A 17,131-nucleotide genomic window follows, 5' to 3' on the forward strand; every position below is an offset into this window, starting at 1 on the left:
GCACATGAGGCTGCTAAATAAGATAAGAGCCCATGATGTTAGGGGCAAGGTAAAGGCATGGATAGAGGAATGGATAACTGGAAGAAGGCAGAGAGTGGGATAAAGGGGACTTTTTCAGATGGCAGCCAGTGATTAGAGGGGTTCCGCAGGGTACAGTGTTTCGACCTCAACAATTCACATTATATATTAACAATCTGGACAAAAGATCTGATGGCATCGTTGCTGAATTTGCAGATGACACAATAATGAGTGGAGGGACAGGTAGTGTTGAGGGAGTGGCTAGGTTGCAGAAGGACTTGGAGAGGATAGGAGAGTGGGCCAAGCAGAATCTGATGGAATATAATGTTGGAAAGTATGAGGGTATGCACATTGGTAGGAAGAATAGAGGAGTAGATTATTTTCCAATTGGGGAAATGCTTCAGAAATCTGAAGCACAAAAGAACTTGGGAGTCCTAGGTGAGGATTCTCTTAAGGTTAACATGCATGTTTAGTTAGAAGTTAGGAAGGCAAATGCAATGTTCAGATTCATTTCAGGACAGTTAGACTACAAGAGTAGAAGTGCACTGCAGAGGTTGTATAAGGCTCTGATCGGACTACACTTGAAATATTGTGAGCAGTTAGACCACCGTATCTAAGGAATGATGTATTCGCCTTGGAGGGACCCGGGGACGTTTACGAAAATGATCCCGGGACTTAGGGACTTGAGGAGTAGTTAAGGACTGTGGGTCTGTACTCGATGGAGCTTAGAAGATCAGGGGATGTGGGGGGGTCCGGGGATCTGACTGGTAGAGTGGATATTGAGAAGATGTTTCCATTAGGAGGAGAGACTAGGACACGAGGGCACAGACTCAGAATGAAGGGATGACCCTTTAGGACTGAGATGTGGAGGAATTTCTTCAGTCAGAGGGTGGTTAACATGTGGAACTCTTTGTTACAGAAAGCTCTGGGGGCCAAGTCATTGAGTGTATTTGAGATAGATAGGTTTATGGTGAGGGGTCAAGGGTTATGGGAAGAAAGCAGAGGACGGGGCTGAGAAGCATATCAGCCACGAATGAGTGGTGGAGCAGACTCAATGTGCCGAAAGCCTAATTCTGCTTCTTAATCTTATGTTCTCACTTACTCTATCAAAACAGTTTTGAACATAAATCTTTCCTAACCTTCCCTGCTCAATGGAAAATAATCTCAGCTCCTCAAATTGAGTTAAGTTTGGTTCAGTATCAGATAGCATTTCAGAGGTGCTTGCAGGGATCAGGCTGTGGCTTAGGACATGATAGAATTATAAACACATTTATCCTATGGGCTATCACTTTACCAGGTTCTAAAACAGATTCATTGCTGAACTAATTTACATTGTCTCTTTGACCTTCAGCTCTTCTCCTGGGAGAAAAACCAGAAATTTTACAATGAATCAGACCTGAGGTGCTTTAGTTTAACTTTCCAGATCCCTTTCCTACATAGCCTGAAGGGGGAGTGTCTAATTACAAATGATCAACATCTAAGTCTCCAATTAAAACACTAACCCCTGATATAAAACTCCCCCTACACATACAAACATATAGATGCTAAAAGAAATGGGTGTTATGGACAGAGGGAAAGACAGCTCCTTTCTTTAACGAGATCCAATGGTTTCTGTTCAAACATTGACACAAACAAGCTGGTAACCAATCACATAGTTGTTGGCAGACAGAAGGCCTTTGTCATTGGCAATGGTCAATCAGCTGCCTGTTTCACAGCAACTCTTCATTCGCACACACCTGTAGACTCCAGCTCGTCTGCAACTAGACTTCCCCAAAGCTTGAACAAGTAGCAGTGTAACCACCACTTATAGTAAGTGTCAGGTAACTTGTTTTTAGGAAATATTCCTTTCCACAACCATTGGTTTTTAAAACAGTTCTTTTACCATTTTAGTCCACAATGAAAAATACAGAAAAATAAGGAGGTACAGGCTTTATATGAATTCTTAAGAGCGTTCTCATGTTGAGAACCTAGATGTATATGTGTGCAGATGATTGTAGGTGGTAGGACAGGTGGAGAGCAGTGAATAATGATACAGTATCTTGAGTTTTATTAATAGAGTACTCTAGTATTCTGGGCTTTATTAAGATAGTACAAGGGCATGAAGGTTATGTCGAACCTATACAAGATTATTGTTCAAACTCCATTGGAGTATTGTGCATGCTTTTGAACACAACAAAATCAGAAAAATGTGAACACATTGGAAAGAGTGCAGAAACAATTTACAAAAACAGTTGCAGGAATGAGAAATTTCAGTTATGAGGATAGCTTGGAGAGGTTGGGGCTGTTCTCCTTGGAGAAAAGAAGGCTAGGAAGAAATCTGATAGAAGTTTTCAAAATCATGAGAAGTCTCCTGAGAGCAGATAGGGAGGATTTTCTCACACACATAAAAGGATTGAGAACAAGAGGGCACAGAGATAAAGTGATTTGCAAATGTGATGTCAGAAAACAAACTGTTTTTACACGAGTGGTTCATGTCCGGAATGCATAGCCTAGAAATAGGGTGGAGCCAGGTTCAATTGAGGCATTCAGAAGGGTATTAGATAATTATTTAATGCACGAGGGTATGGAGAAGAGGTGGGAGAATGGCACTGATTCATAATGCTCATTTGGAGAGCCAGTACAGACATAATCAACTGAATAGCTTCCTTCTGTGTTATAGTACTTCTGTGATACGATGTTATTTGAAGGTGATGTCAAAGCAAGGAAGATAAACTTAGCGTTTGAAACATTGACCTTTTAGGACAATCATAAATTTCTGGGAGTCACTAACGTGGTGCAAGATAAAGACCAGGAATGGGGCGTTGTGAATGGTTACGGACTGTGAGATGCTGGCCTCTTTATAATCATTCCATCCCATATATTGTGGTTCACCTTATTAGTGAATGTATTTATTGACATTACTGCTAGTTATCACTGATTACAACATGAATTAATGACTTTACTTGATCAGAGATTTGAATCAATACTCACAAAGTAATTTCTGAAAATTAATTTCAGGTTAAATACAAGTTCTTTTAAAATCAAGAACAAAGCAGAAGTAAAATGGAAAAATATCAAATTGCAAACAGAATGTATGCAGAGCTGAGTCTACCCATGAAGTGATCAACATGTTCTAGAGTCTCTCCACCAACATGTGTGAAAGGTGGATTATTTGACGGATCCGGCCTAATGTTTTTTTTAAATCATTAATGGGATGAGGGCATTGCTGGCTAGGCAGCATTTATTGCCCATCCCTAGTTGCCCAGAGGGCAGTTCAGAGTCACCCACATTGCTGTGGTTCTGGAGGTGTGGTTATGAGAGTTGATGAAGTCTGATGAGGGTGTACAAATTAGATATATTAATATCATTTTTGAAATGTGGATTTCAAAATAGATGCAGGTAGGTATTCATTATATTTGTGAAGGATTTACTTTCAATTAAAAAAAAAGCAGGGTCAGAGATTTCTTCTGAATTAAACCCAACATTTTGTCAGAGAGTAGGTGACTGTACACCACTGTGGTGTAGTTGGAAAGATGTTTATACTGTCAGCTTTATGATATGTAAGATCTTCGTTTTCAGTTCAGAAGAACCTAATCATTTTTAACATTCAGTTCAGAAGTATATTTTTCACTTAAGTTCAGGAAGCCCCAAAGTTGACCTCTGAAACAAAAATTTTGCTTTCTCCAAAAATCTTTGCAGGGAACAGATCACCTCAGCAGAAGGGTTTAGTTTGAGAAACTTACAAAGCCTGGAGAGCTATCAGATTGGTCAAAAGTTCATGTTGGCAGACTTGAAACATGCCCATTGAGCTCATTCCATAGTTCACAGCAAAGAATCTGTAAGGACTCAGTTCAGGAGAACCCACAACAGTAGAAACGAGGAGTGCAATTACTTTTGACTTGAGACAGATAGTACAAGGAAACAAGTCAAAAATTTGTTTTTGAGATAGTAAGAACTGCCAATGCTGGAGTCAGAGATAACACAGTGTGGAGCTGGAGGAACACAGCAGGCCAGGCAGCATCAGAGGAGCAAGAACGTTGATGTTTCGGGTCAGGACCCGTCTTCAGAAATGGGGAGGCGGAGGGGAGTTCAGAACTAAACAGAGAGAGGAGGGGTGAGGCTGAGGAAGGTCAGTGGGATGGTGAAAGGTGAGTGCAGGTAGGCAATGGTGGGGATTGGTCAGTGAGGTGGGAGGAGCGGATAGGTGGGAGAGAAGATGGACTGGTCAAGGAGGTGGGGATGAGAGGGGGTCTTGTCTTGGGATGAGGCCGGGGATGGGGAGATTTTGAAACTGATAAAGCCCACATTGAGACCATTGGGCTGTAGGCTCCCAAGGTGGAATATGAGGTGCTGCTCCTCCAGTTTCCGGGTGGCGTCATTGTGATACTGGAGGAGGCCCAGGATGGACATGTCGCCCAGGGGGTGGGAGGGGGAGTTGAAGTGGTTCATTACTAGGAGGTGTTGTTGTTGTTTGTTGTGAACTGAGCGCAGGTGCTCTACAAAACGGTCTCCGAGCCTCCGCTTGGTCTCACCGATGTAGAGGAGGCCACATCAAGAGCAGTGGATGCAATAGACCACATTGACAGATGTGCAGGGGAACATCTGTCTGATGTGGAAGATTTTTTTGGGGCCTGGGATGGACGTGATGGGGGAGCTGTAGGAGCAGATGTAGCACTTCCTGCGTTTGCAGGGAAAGGTGCCGGGGGTGGTGGGGCTGGTGGGGAGTGTGGAGCGGACCAGGAGTCACGGAGAGAGTGGTCCCTACGGAAGGCAGATAGGGGTGGGGAGGGAAATATATCTTTGGTTGTGGGGTCAGATTGCAGGTGGCGGAAGTGGCGGAGAATGATGTGTTGAATCCGGAGGTTAGTGGGGTGATACGTGAGGACAAGGGGAATTCTGACTTTGTTTTTGCTGCGGGGAGGGGGTGTGAGGGCAGAGGTGTGGGAAACGCAAGAGATGCGGTCGAGGGCGCTTTCGACCACCAAAGTGGGGAAGTGGCGGTCCTTGAAATACGAGGACATCTGGAATGTTCGGGAGTGGAATACCTCATCTTGGGAGCAGATGCGGCGGAGGCAGAGGAATTGGGAGTAGGAGATCGCATTCTTGCAGGAAGGTGGGTGAGAGGAGGTGTAGTCTAGGTAGCTGTGGGAGTTGGTGGGCTTGAAATAGATATCAGTTTCGAGGTGATCACCAGAGATGGAGACAGAGAGGTCCAGGAAGGAGAAAGAGGTATCAGAGAAGACTTTGCTGTGTGCTTTAGATCTTCCCAACTCTCTTTGATATTTAGAAAACTTGGTTTGATATTTTTTTCTTTTCTTATGTTGTGTAACAATTACCTGCTCTGTTGGTAAGTAATAGCTGCTGCCTTTAATGAAAATATCTCAATGATTAATTAACACATTAACCAACTAAACAAATAAAAATGTGGTCTATTAATCCAGGCTACATTCTGGCATCTGACTTGTTCAGTAGCTGCAGTACGCATAGTTTTGATTTCTCACCAGAGAAAGAGATAATTGCTGGTAAACTTAACCTAAGGGTCGCTGTGCTTCAGGCGAGGAGTGAAGTCAAGAAGGTAGGACCTTCGTGGTGACCTCAGCCAGCGTGAGAATTGAACTTATGCTGTTCCACAAACTAGCGAGCCTCCTAACTGTGTTAATTAGCTGACAACAGCTGAGTTCATAAGAGCTGTTTTTGTGCTAACTTGTACCCTGGAAGAGCAAGGCTGTCTCAGGGTGTGTGTGATATAATTTATCAGAAGATGCATGACTATTGGAAGAAGGATGAGGTGGTGGGAAATTCACTGTGAGATTAGCAACAGCATTTGAGAATGTGAGTGCGAACAAACAGCAGGAGGAATGAAGAATCTTCTGCTGTCTTGGAAATAGTGAATGGAAGGATGGATTGTTCTGAAGCAAAGATGGGGCCCTGCAAAGCTGGTGCTGAAAATATAAAGAGATATGAAGAAGAGTCTGAGCTTGCCATTCCTGGGGAAATTATTACATTTCCTGGAGCAATGACTGGAGCTAATGCCGATGCAGTAATATTGTGCCAGAATCATGGCTCTGCCAGACACCATCCTGACCATCTACAAGGATGGGGATGGCCTTCTTTATAAACAATTTTCTTTCTGAAAGAAATAAATCTTATAAAAGTTTGTTCCAAAACTTTTTAACTTGAAAATTACAGAAACTGCAATGAAATTCAACTTGTCTGCTTGCGGCATGTTCTGTATTAAGTGTCTCAATACAAATGTATTCGTCTTAATGTTTATAATTATATATTCAATACCAGTCTTACAACCTGAGGGCAAATATAACTTTCCTCTCCACAGCATGATCCAATCTGATACGTCTCAATATAGTTTCATCACACTTGATATTTAGAAAGTACCTTCCATATTGGGCATACAACACAAGGTGTTCTAACACAGTTTCCAGCCCTGAGGTGAACTATGGCTGTTCCATGTTAAGAACCTGCTGGAACACTTCATATTGTAAGTCATGTTTCAGTAGCTCCATAGAGTTACTTGTTTGTCTTGATGTCTGGATATATATTGTCCCTTTAGGGAGTAGTTGGCCTTGAACAACCCAATTTCCATCCTCTTAATTGCCAAAACAGAACACTTTTGCAAACTCAGCTTGCCCTGACCATGGATGCAAGGGGCAATTTTTGGATCTGAGACAGATATGCCACCAACCCAGAGTCAGTGTCCCTTGAGAACACTGTTAATGACCCCTCCCATCTCTTTGGTAATGATTGACAATAGACTTATGGGGTTACAATTGATCAGCTTGGATTCATCCTGCTTTTTGTGAACAATATATATCTAGACATTTTTCTACTTTGTCAGGGAAATGTAGCTATACCTGCTGTACTTCTTGTAGTGTAGGTACATCCCAGTTAGGTTAGGATGGGCAACTCTGTCCCATGGCAGAGTTTTTTTCTTTCTTTCTCAGGAAAGATTAAGTAGTAGAACCATTCCCAGCACCTCGTGCAACTCCAGTGCACCTCCCCTTTGAGAGAGCTAGGCTAGCTTTAAGAAGTGCTTAATGCTACTGAGGCTTTTGCTGATGCCTAAAGCCAATGACCAATGTGGGAAGCAGTGGCTGCAGGAGAAATCATATGATTTAACAGACAGCAGGAACTGGTGTGCTCCCTGCATGCCATTCATGTAATATGAGCTAATCAGACCTTGATCCTTCTACTCACTTGGAGGGGACTTGGGAGTGGGACAATTTCAGTTTTAGTCACTGTGTTGGGACTGACTAGTCATTATCTCAATAACCACTGACTGGATTTCAGTCCCGTCTCAGGCTGTGACCAGATTTCTCCTTTGAAAGTCATTGAGGTGTTCAAATTAATGAGAACCAGAACTACAGCAACTAATCTTGGCTGGTGCCAAAAATTAAACAGTCAAGTGTCATGCTCCTTGTGACCGACAGGAGGAGTTAAGTTGCATGTTATGCATAGCAGAATACTCCATCCCTATGTGTTCCTGTGCCCTGGAAGTAGGCGTTGAGATACCTAGAGGACATGATATTGTTAACTCGATTGTGTTCACCTCCTGTTATCTTTGTCAACTCCAGCATGACTAAAGAACAATGAGATGTGACTGTTCAGAAAGGGCAAATGTATTTTGTAATTTCCGGTTTGTCAATCAGATGGTACAAATTTTCTAAAGCTTTGAAATTTCAAGTTTTGAATGAACCCTTGCATCAGATTCATGGACACAGCTTAGATGCTGTGACTAGGGTATATTCATAGAATCCCTACTGTGTGGAAACAGGCCCTTCAGCCCAACAAGTCCACACAAACCTCAGAGCATCCCACCCAGACCCCTCCCCCTAATCTACACATTCCTGAACACTACTGTCAATTTAGCATGGCCAATCCACCTACCCTGCACATCTTTGGACTGTGGGAGGAAACCGGAGCACCCGGAGGAAACCCACACAGACACGGTGGGTGTGCAAACTGCACACAGACAGTTGCTTGAGGCTGGAATCAAACCTGGGTCTCTGGCACTGTGAGGCAGCAGTGCTACCGACTGAGCCACTGTGCCACCCCAGATGCAGTGCCTGAGGATTGGGGTACAGAGGATGTGAAATGAGCACAGGAGCCATGGATGGAATATAGATCAAGAATGAAGTGATGTCACCACAGAATGAAACACAGGCACTCTGGAAAGGAATACAGGGATTGAAAATTGTAGCCGAGGGGTCTAGCGATGGGTTACAGAAGGTAATATGCAGGACCTAGGAATGGGACACTTGGCATTAACATCCTTACCCTCTCTTTCCTGAATTGGCTGTTTCTATCAATTCAGTAGAAATAGTTTCAATTTCTCAATAGCTTGTTCTTAATTTGGTCTGAATCTTTATATCGATTAGAATATCTGGTGGGCAACTTATTTAGCTCTCAGCTCTAGCTTAATGACATTAAAAGCCTTTGCCCAGCTCGGTTGGACTGTCTGACCTTGGAATAGCTGTTACACTCAAGAACATATCTGCAGCAAAATCCCAAATGGCTTCTCTTCCCACCTCATGACTGTTACCTTTGGAGTCTCCCAAGTATATTGGTCTTCTCGTCATTCCCAAATTTACATTTCACCCTTGGCAACATTCTTTAAAGATATTGGTTCAGTTCCCTCATGTACACAGTCAAGGCACTGCTCTAGACCTCTATCACTTCTTTTGAATCTCCCTTGCCTCTGTGCTATCAGGCTGCCTGTCTCTTAACCATTCTTGAATGGTCCATAAGATCTCCCAGGTAGACCTGGGAAAAATTAAGTCTGTTCACATACTTCCTACCTTTCCAGCAATTTCATCATTCCTCCCAGTCACTGCTCTTACTCTTAGCACTAAATTGAACTCTAAACTGAGCTTCTAACTGCATTATCTCTCTATCATAAAAGCTACTTGATTCTGCCTCTGTAGCATTGACCGTCCCCATACTACATTATACCATCAGCTGCTGATATCTTCATCCATATTTCTGTTGCCTAGCGATTGGACATTTCCAGTGACTTTCTATATGGGCTGGCATCCTCCAACCTCCATCCACCTCAGTTCATCCCAAACCAACTGCATGTGTTCCATTGCACAGTGAAACCCACCCTCATGCTCCCTCCTGCCTCCAAATTAAAATTTTCACTCCTTTATTGAATGCCTATGTCTACCTTTCTGGAGCCAAACAGACACATATATTCCGGAATTCTCTGCCTAACTACTAAACTACTCAGCCTCACCACCTCTCCAACAATTTTCAGACCCCATTTGAAAGCCAGCTGTTTAGCCAATTTACCCCTCCTACATCACCATTTTTGGCTAAGTGGTTATGTTTATCTGATAATGTTTATGTGAAGACAACTGGCACTGATTCTCTTGGGAGTAGATGACTAAGAGCTGGTCTAATTGAGCTGTTCAAAGGAAGATGATTAAAGGATTCAATACAGCAGATAGAGAGAAATGATTTCCTTTGGTGGAGGAGTCATGCATAGCATTAAAATCAGATCTTAACCATTCTTCAAAGGACAGAGGAAATCTGAAACTCTCTTCCTTAAACAAAAACTGCTGGGACTGGGGTCAAATAAAAGTGTCCTTATTGAGTGGGATGGATTTTCATTAGGGTAAAGCTGGTTAGTGATCTGAGCGGATGGAGTTGAAATATGGATCAACTTTGATCAAATCAAATGGGATCAGAGAGTTTATTGGACTCCTTGTGTTCATGTGTTCAATTTTTTTCCGCATTAAAGCTGCTATTTAACTCAAACTGTGGATAGCAATCTTGCATGTGAATGTTACTCTATAAATCAAATCCTAGGAACAGAAGAATGAAGGGCATTACAAATTAACATTATAATAATTCTGGCAGCAATGTATTTTTTTTGTTTCAGTTTGTGATTGACAACCTTTTAGCTCTTTGCTGTCTGTTCACTGGTTGTTGTACACATAACCAACACATCACTGTGGTACACCAGCCATATTACTTGCAGTGTTGAGGGAGTTCTATTGCCTTATTTCATTAGTTTTGATTTTTAAAGCGATAATTGTATTAATTTTAATTCCAATTAAATTTTTTACATTCTGCACATAATGACTTGTGCTCTCTGGAAGAAGTTGGACTCAATATAGGTGCAAAACATTGTGTGGAATTAACAGAAATTTACTTGCCATTTCCAAGTAGCTCATGTCTCAATTCCCAAGGAACACCACAGCCTTACTTGTACTCCAGGATTTAGTTAATATTATAGACTGCCCAATGTAAATCTGATCATCTGAAATCACTGTGTTAACAGTCATTTGTCAATATTTTGACATTTCTTCAGTTTTCCCTTTAACAATTAGCCATGAACTAAGTCATTAAAGATTTGAGATAACAAGGTGTAGAGCTGGATGAACACAGCAGGCCAAGCAGCATCGGAGGATCAGGAAGGCTGACGTTTCAGGCGTAGACCCTTCTTCATTAAAGATTTGATATGTTTTTCAGTAAAAACATTTCAAAGTCATAACTCCTTCGCATTAACTTGACATCTGATTGTATTTCCTGTGCTTCACATTAATCTAATATTTTTACAAGAGTTCTGGTAATGCTATGAATCATTTATTGTAGCCACTCTATGCCTGTGGAAACACTGAATCTTCATTGTCAGGCTGGTTCTATTCTTTAAACTCATGAATCAACAGCAATAGAAAGCTCTCTGCTATTTCATTAATCACAGGGTTTGGTTTTGATCAGAGTTAACTGAAGGAGTTTAAATAAATGTAATTACCTTTGAGAAGGTGGTGGTGAGCGGCCATCTTGTCGAGTGTGGGTTAGATGCACCCACAATGCTGTTGGGTAGGGGTCTGTTGGAAGTGAAGCAGTGGTAATATTGATCCCAGCCGGGATGGTGAGTGCCTTGGAGGGGAACTTGTAGGTGGTGGTATTCCCATGTCCCTGTTGAAACTTTCAGCTTTCTAACAGCAATATGTTTAAATTACATCGGGGTTTAATCCTGACTGCATCATTAGATAGAAGCCTCAACTCTGATATACGCCAAGAGGAAATCATGTCGTTCAAATTAATGGTTCTGAGGATGTGGATATTGTTGCCAAAATCAGCATTTATTGTTCATCCTCAATTGCCTTGAATCATTGTAGTCTAGGGGAGGCAATGGCCTAGCGGTATTATTGCTGGACTGTTAATCCAGAGACCCAGGTGATATTCTGGGGACCTGGGTTCGAATCCTGCCATGGCAGATGGTGGAATTTGAAGTCAATAAATATCTGGAATTAAGAATCTGATGATGACTATGAATCCATTGTCAATTGTTGGAAAAACCCATCTGGTTCACTAATGTCCTTTAGGGAAGGAAACTGCCATCCTTACCTGGTCTGGCCTACGTGTGACTCCAGGCCCACAGCAATGTGGTTGACTCATGCCTGCCCTCTGGGCAATTAGGGATGGACAATAAATGCTGCCTAGCCAGTGACACCCTCATTCTGTGAATAAATAGAGAAAAAAAAAATGCCTAGGGGGTGAGAGGCTCTCCCAAAATGGAATTAAAAAGAGTGTCCTAGAATTTTACTCCAGCAATACTGGAGGACCAATGATACAGTTCAGAGTCAGGCTAGTGTGTGTTTTGGAGGAGACCTGAGGTGGTACTGTTCCCATGTGTCTGCTGCCCTTTTAGTTGGTAGGAATAGTGGGTTTAGAAGGTGTTGGCAAAGGAGCCTTGCTGAGTTGTTGCATTGCAGATATGAGAAGAATGTTAATAATGTTATATACTTGAGTTACAGCAATGGAATGGAAAATATTTCAGCTAATGGATGGGCTTCCAACTGAATCTGCATGTTAACCTGAAGAGAACTCTAACTAGGACTCTTCAGTTCCTTTGTGCTTCAGATTACTGAAGCCTCTCCCCATTTAGAAAATAGTCTACATTTCTATTCTTCCCACCAAGCGCATAACCTCACACCTAACAGTGCAGCTCAGAACAGGGCCTTTGATCCATTGAGTCTGTACCAACAAACAATAATCTACATCTACATTAACCCCCTTTCCAGCACTTGGCCCCCAAAGAACTTTACGCACAACTTAATATTGCAATGTTTGTTGTAATATGGCATCAAACGTGCCTATCTCATGTAAAACACGGGTTTGATGCAGAACGAAATAGATTAGCATTGAATGGCACAATTTTGAGTGTAGGATTTAGGACATCGTGTTGAGGTTGTACAGAACGTTGGTGAGGCCCCTTCTGGAGTACTGTGTCCAGTTCTGGTCGCCCTGTTATAGGAAGAATATTATTAAGCTGGAGAGAGTTCAGAAGAGATTTACCAGGATGTTGTCGGGAATGGAGGATTTGAGTTATAGGGAGAGGGGCTGGATAGGCTTGGACTTATTTCACTGGAGCACAGGAGGTTGAGGCATGACTTTTAGAATTTTAGAAAATCTTGAGGGGTATAGATGTGGTGAATGGCAGATCTCTTTTCCCTAGGGTGGGAGATTCCAAGACTCAGGGGCATATTATTAAGATGAGAGGAGAAAGATATAAAAGGCACAAGAAGGAGAACTTTTTTAACAGAAGTCTGATTCTTGGCAGCGCGGTGGCTCAATGGTTAGCACTGCTGCCTCACAGCGCCAGAGACCCAGGTTTGATTCCACCCTCGGCGACTGTCTGAGTGAAGTTTGCATATTCTCCCCATGTCTGTGTGGGTGTATTCTGGTTTCCCCTCTCAGTCCAAAGATGTGCAGGCTAGGTGGATTGGTCATGCTAAATTGCCTGTAAATGTGCAGATTATAGGGGGATGAGTCTGGGTGGGATGCTCTGAGCGTTGGTGTGGACTTGTTGGACCAAAGGGCCTGTTTTCACACTGTGATTCTATGATGATTGTGTGGAATGAACTCCAGAGGAAGTGGTGGATGCAGGTTCAGTCACAACATTTAAAGTGCATAACGTCATCCCTCAGCCTCTGACATTCCAGGGAAAATACCCCCAGCCTATTCAGCCTCGCTTTATAACTCCAACGCTGGTAACATCTTTGTACATCTTTTCTGAACCCTTTCTGTTTCACAACATCCTTTCCATAGCAGGGAGACCAGAATTGCATGCAATATTCCAAAAGTGGCTGAACCAATGTCCTGTACAGCTGCAACATGACCTCCCAACTCTTGGACTCAATGCAATGTTTGAGTCTATTATTAAGGGTTAGATTCTGGAGTTCTTGGAAGTGTATGATAAAATATGATCGAGTTAGCACTACTTTGCCAAGAGGAGGTCATGCCTGAAAATTTTGTTAGAATTTTCTGAGGAGGTAACAAAAGTTAGACAAAGGAGAGCCAGTGGACATGAGTCCTTTGGATTTCCAGAAGGTCTTTGACAAGGTGCCGCACATGAGGCTGCTAAACAAAATAAGAGCCCACAGTGTTAGGGACAAGATACTGAGATGGATAGAAAATTGACTGACTGGCAGTGGGGATAAAGGAGTCTTTTCCAAGTTGGCAGCTGGTGACTAGTGGAGTTCTGCTGGGGTCTGTGTTGAGACCACAACTATTCATGTTAAACATGAACAATCTAGACGAAGGAACTGAAGGCATTGTTATTAAGTTTGCAAATGATACAAAGATAGGTGGATGGACGGGTACTGCTGAGGAAGTGGGGAGGCTGCAGAAGGACTAGGACAGACTAAGGAGAATGGGCAAAGAATTGGCAGATGGAATACTCCATGGGATGCTAAGTTTGTGAAAGATAATATCCATAATTTTGAGTCTTCTTTTTTCTAAGTGTTGATATCAGTTTGAGAGCATTAAAGTTTCAGTTCCTAACGGGAGCATCATTAAACTATGTTAGGGACCAATTTGAGGTTGTCTTCTGCCAGTGACTGCAATATCACCCTCACTGCATCATCCCAATTTGCCCTTGAGAACATGGTGGTGAGCTGCCTTCTTGAACCACTGGAGTCCATGTACTGTAGATTAACCTACAATGCTATTATTGAGGGAATTCCAGGATTTTCACCCAGCGACACTGTAGAAAGGGTGTCCATGTCAGGATGGTGGGTGGTTTGGAGGGAAACTTTCAGGTGGAGGTGTTCCCATGTATCTGCTGTCCTTCTCCTTCTGTGAGTGGTCATGGGTTTGGAAGTTGCTGTCAAAGGAGCCTTGGTGAGATGTTGTCGAAAATTTTGTAAATGATACACACTGCTACTACTGTAGTGGGGGGAGTGGATGTTTGTTGATGTAGTGTCAATCGAGTGTGCTGCTTTGTCCTGGATAGTGTCAAGCTTCTTGAATGTTGTTGGAGCTACGTTCATCCAGGCAAGTGGGGAGTATTCCATCACATTTGTGACTGGTGCATTGTAGATGATGGACCAGCTTTGGGAGACAGGAGATGAGTTATTTGCTGCAGTATTCCAAACCTCTGACCCGTTCCTGTAGCCACTGTAATTATATGGTGAGTCCAGTTGAGTTTTTGGTGAATAGAAAGTCCCAGGATGTATACAAGAGAGAAGCATGTCAGTTAAATTACTCTTTTTTTCAATAAGAACTGCTGTTCCTTTTGGAAATAATGTCTTCATGGATTGCTTGAGAGAAGCTCAAGGATAACAAAAAAATATAGCTTTATTTCTCACTCCTTCAGGCAACAATATTCTTCCCTGTTCCATCTAACCTTGTCAAGCTTAGCACCTATTGGATGTTCCCTCAATCTTCAGAACATCATGAAAGCTAGAAAATCATCACTTTTGGAGAATCCCTCCTGCTGTGTGTTGTAGCTTCTGGTGTCTTGTGCTAGTTCACTATCACCAATCCTCTTTTAAATTTGTTCTAATCAACCCTGTTCAGACATTTTATAACACAGGAATTGAACTTGAACCTTCTGGCCCAGAAGTAGAGGCACTACCACTTGTGTCACAAAACCCTTCAATCCACCTTTCTCTATTTGAGAATAAGGGCTCATCCCAATGAGGATAAACCACAAATGAGTCTTAACAAGAGGAGCCATTTTTCTGAGATAACAAGATCAGGTTTATTGCATGATAACAATAGGTACAATTAACATTAACCATTTAGGCACAATTTCAACTGAGGAACCAGAGATGACATGACTATCTTCATCTGGACCTTGTGCAAGACTGCCCAATTCTCCACTGTGTAACATCATCAAGTCAGGTGGAGCGAATAAAACTTCAACATTAACTCTTTCAGAACCAAGACCTTGCACAACACTACGCATTCCCAGTGCCTCACTGAGGTTCTGCTATCTGCCGCACCAACCATAACTCTGGCAGTTGAACTGTTGTTTCTCTGCTGCTTTGTGGGATTGAGATAAAATATCATTAAGAATGAAATGGTGAGCTTGTTCCTGGCCTGTTCTTTTTAACCTGTAAGGACAATTAAACTTGACAGGTAAATGGATATAATCATAGAGTGTAAATCTGAGCTAGCACATGCACTGATTATTTTAAACCATTGTTCTAATTTTGGTTTTAGACATTGGGTTTTACATTTGATTGAAATTAGATCTGAGAATTCCAAGAAACAACAGCCCCTTATTTTGCCGTGTGTATATGAGACAGTATCTATATGTATGTATTTATGCATTTCAGTGTGCATGAGTGAATACACGTGTGTGTGAGTGCATGTGATTGTGATTGTATATATTCGTGTGTGTGTGTGTGTGTGTGTGTGTGTGTGAGTGTTTGTATATGCGTGTGTGTGTGTGTTAGTGTGTATGTGTGTGCGCTTGAGTGCGTTTTGTATGTGAGAGAGATTGTGCTTGTGTGCAATGTATATGTTGTTGTGTTGCCTACATTAGTGTAGGCATTTGTATTTGTGTGTCACGAGTCCATCTGCTTGTCTGTGTGTGTGTCTGTGTCTGTGTCTGTGTGTCCATGTGTGTCCATGTCCGTGTGTGTGTGTGTCCATGTGTATGTGTTTCTTATCTGTGTCTGTGTGTGTGTGTGTTTGTATGTGTGTCTGTGTATGTGCGTGTGTTTGTATGTGTGTGCGTGTGCATGTGTGCATATGCTTGCAAAGTATGTCTCAAAATTGATTAGAATTCAGCAACTTGCTCTGGCCCAGCCAAGCGTTGCGGTACCCTGCAGCTCAATGTGACAGAGTGGGTGCTGCTTTCCTTATTAATTAATTGGATATCTGCAAAAATACACATTGAGGGGGATGTTGTCAGTTTTTAACAGAAAGATGTTTGCAAGATTTTTATTAAAATTTGTACAAACTAAAAAATATGTTTAAGCATGAATGTGAATTTAAAACAAGAAGTGGTTGCTTTCTTATGAGGGGAATTAATGAACTAACAAGGTGATGTCTGATCTCTCGTCCTGGAAGGTTTTACTGACAGTGTGTTTTTAGTATAGTTTATGGGATGATCTCCAGTTCACTTAAATCTGATGATCTTGAAAATCATTGATCAAACAATTTATATTTCTTTCACAATTTCAGGACATCCCAAAGTGTTTTACTGTCTATTGATTATGTTTTGGGGAGGAGTCATCTTTGTAATATATGAATGTAACAGGCAATTTTTTACACAGCAAGATCTCGCAGGTGGCAATGGGTTAAGCGACCAGATAATCTGTTGGAGTGAAATCAAATGAGGGTTAAGTGTTACCCAGGACATTTCTACTATTCTTCTTTGAAACTTTACAGCCACCTAACAGGTCATCCAGATCTCATCTCCAGCAAAAAACATGTTCCTCTGACAATGCAGGCTTTCCTTATGTCTGCATTGGAGCAACATCCAGAGAAACATATTCATGTCTCTTGAGTGGGGCTGGAGTTGATGACCTTCCAGATTATGGATATTTTTGAATCAACCTGCCCAGAGATGTTATTACCCACCTCTGGAACAGTTGGGATTTGAATCCAGGCCTCCTGGCTCAGAGGCAGGAACACTGCTACCACATCACATTTCTTCTGCATTTTCGGAGAAGGGGTCTCAGTGAGCCACAGTCGGCATTGTGTTGAATTACACCAAAATGCAGTGAAAATCCTTAGATCTTGTGTCTTTGCACAAACTTAATTTCCAAATCTACGACCACAATAGTCTGGAACAACAAGTGCAGCAGGCACAAAAACAAAGTTGCTGGAAAAGCTCCGCAGATGCTGCCAGACCTGCTGAGCTTTCCAG

The sequence above is a fragment of the Rhincodon typus genome, chromosome 13, assembly GCF_021869965.1.
Source record: "Rhincodon typus isolate 14 chromosome 13, sRhiTyp1.1, whole genome shotgun sequence".
Lineage (NCBI taxonomy): Eukaryota > Metazoa > Chordata > Chondrichthyes > Orectolobiformes > Rhincodontidae > Rhincodon > Rhincodon typus.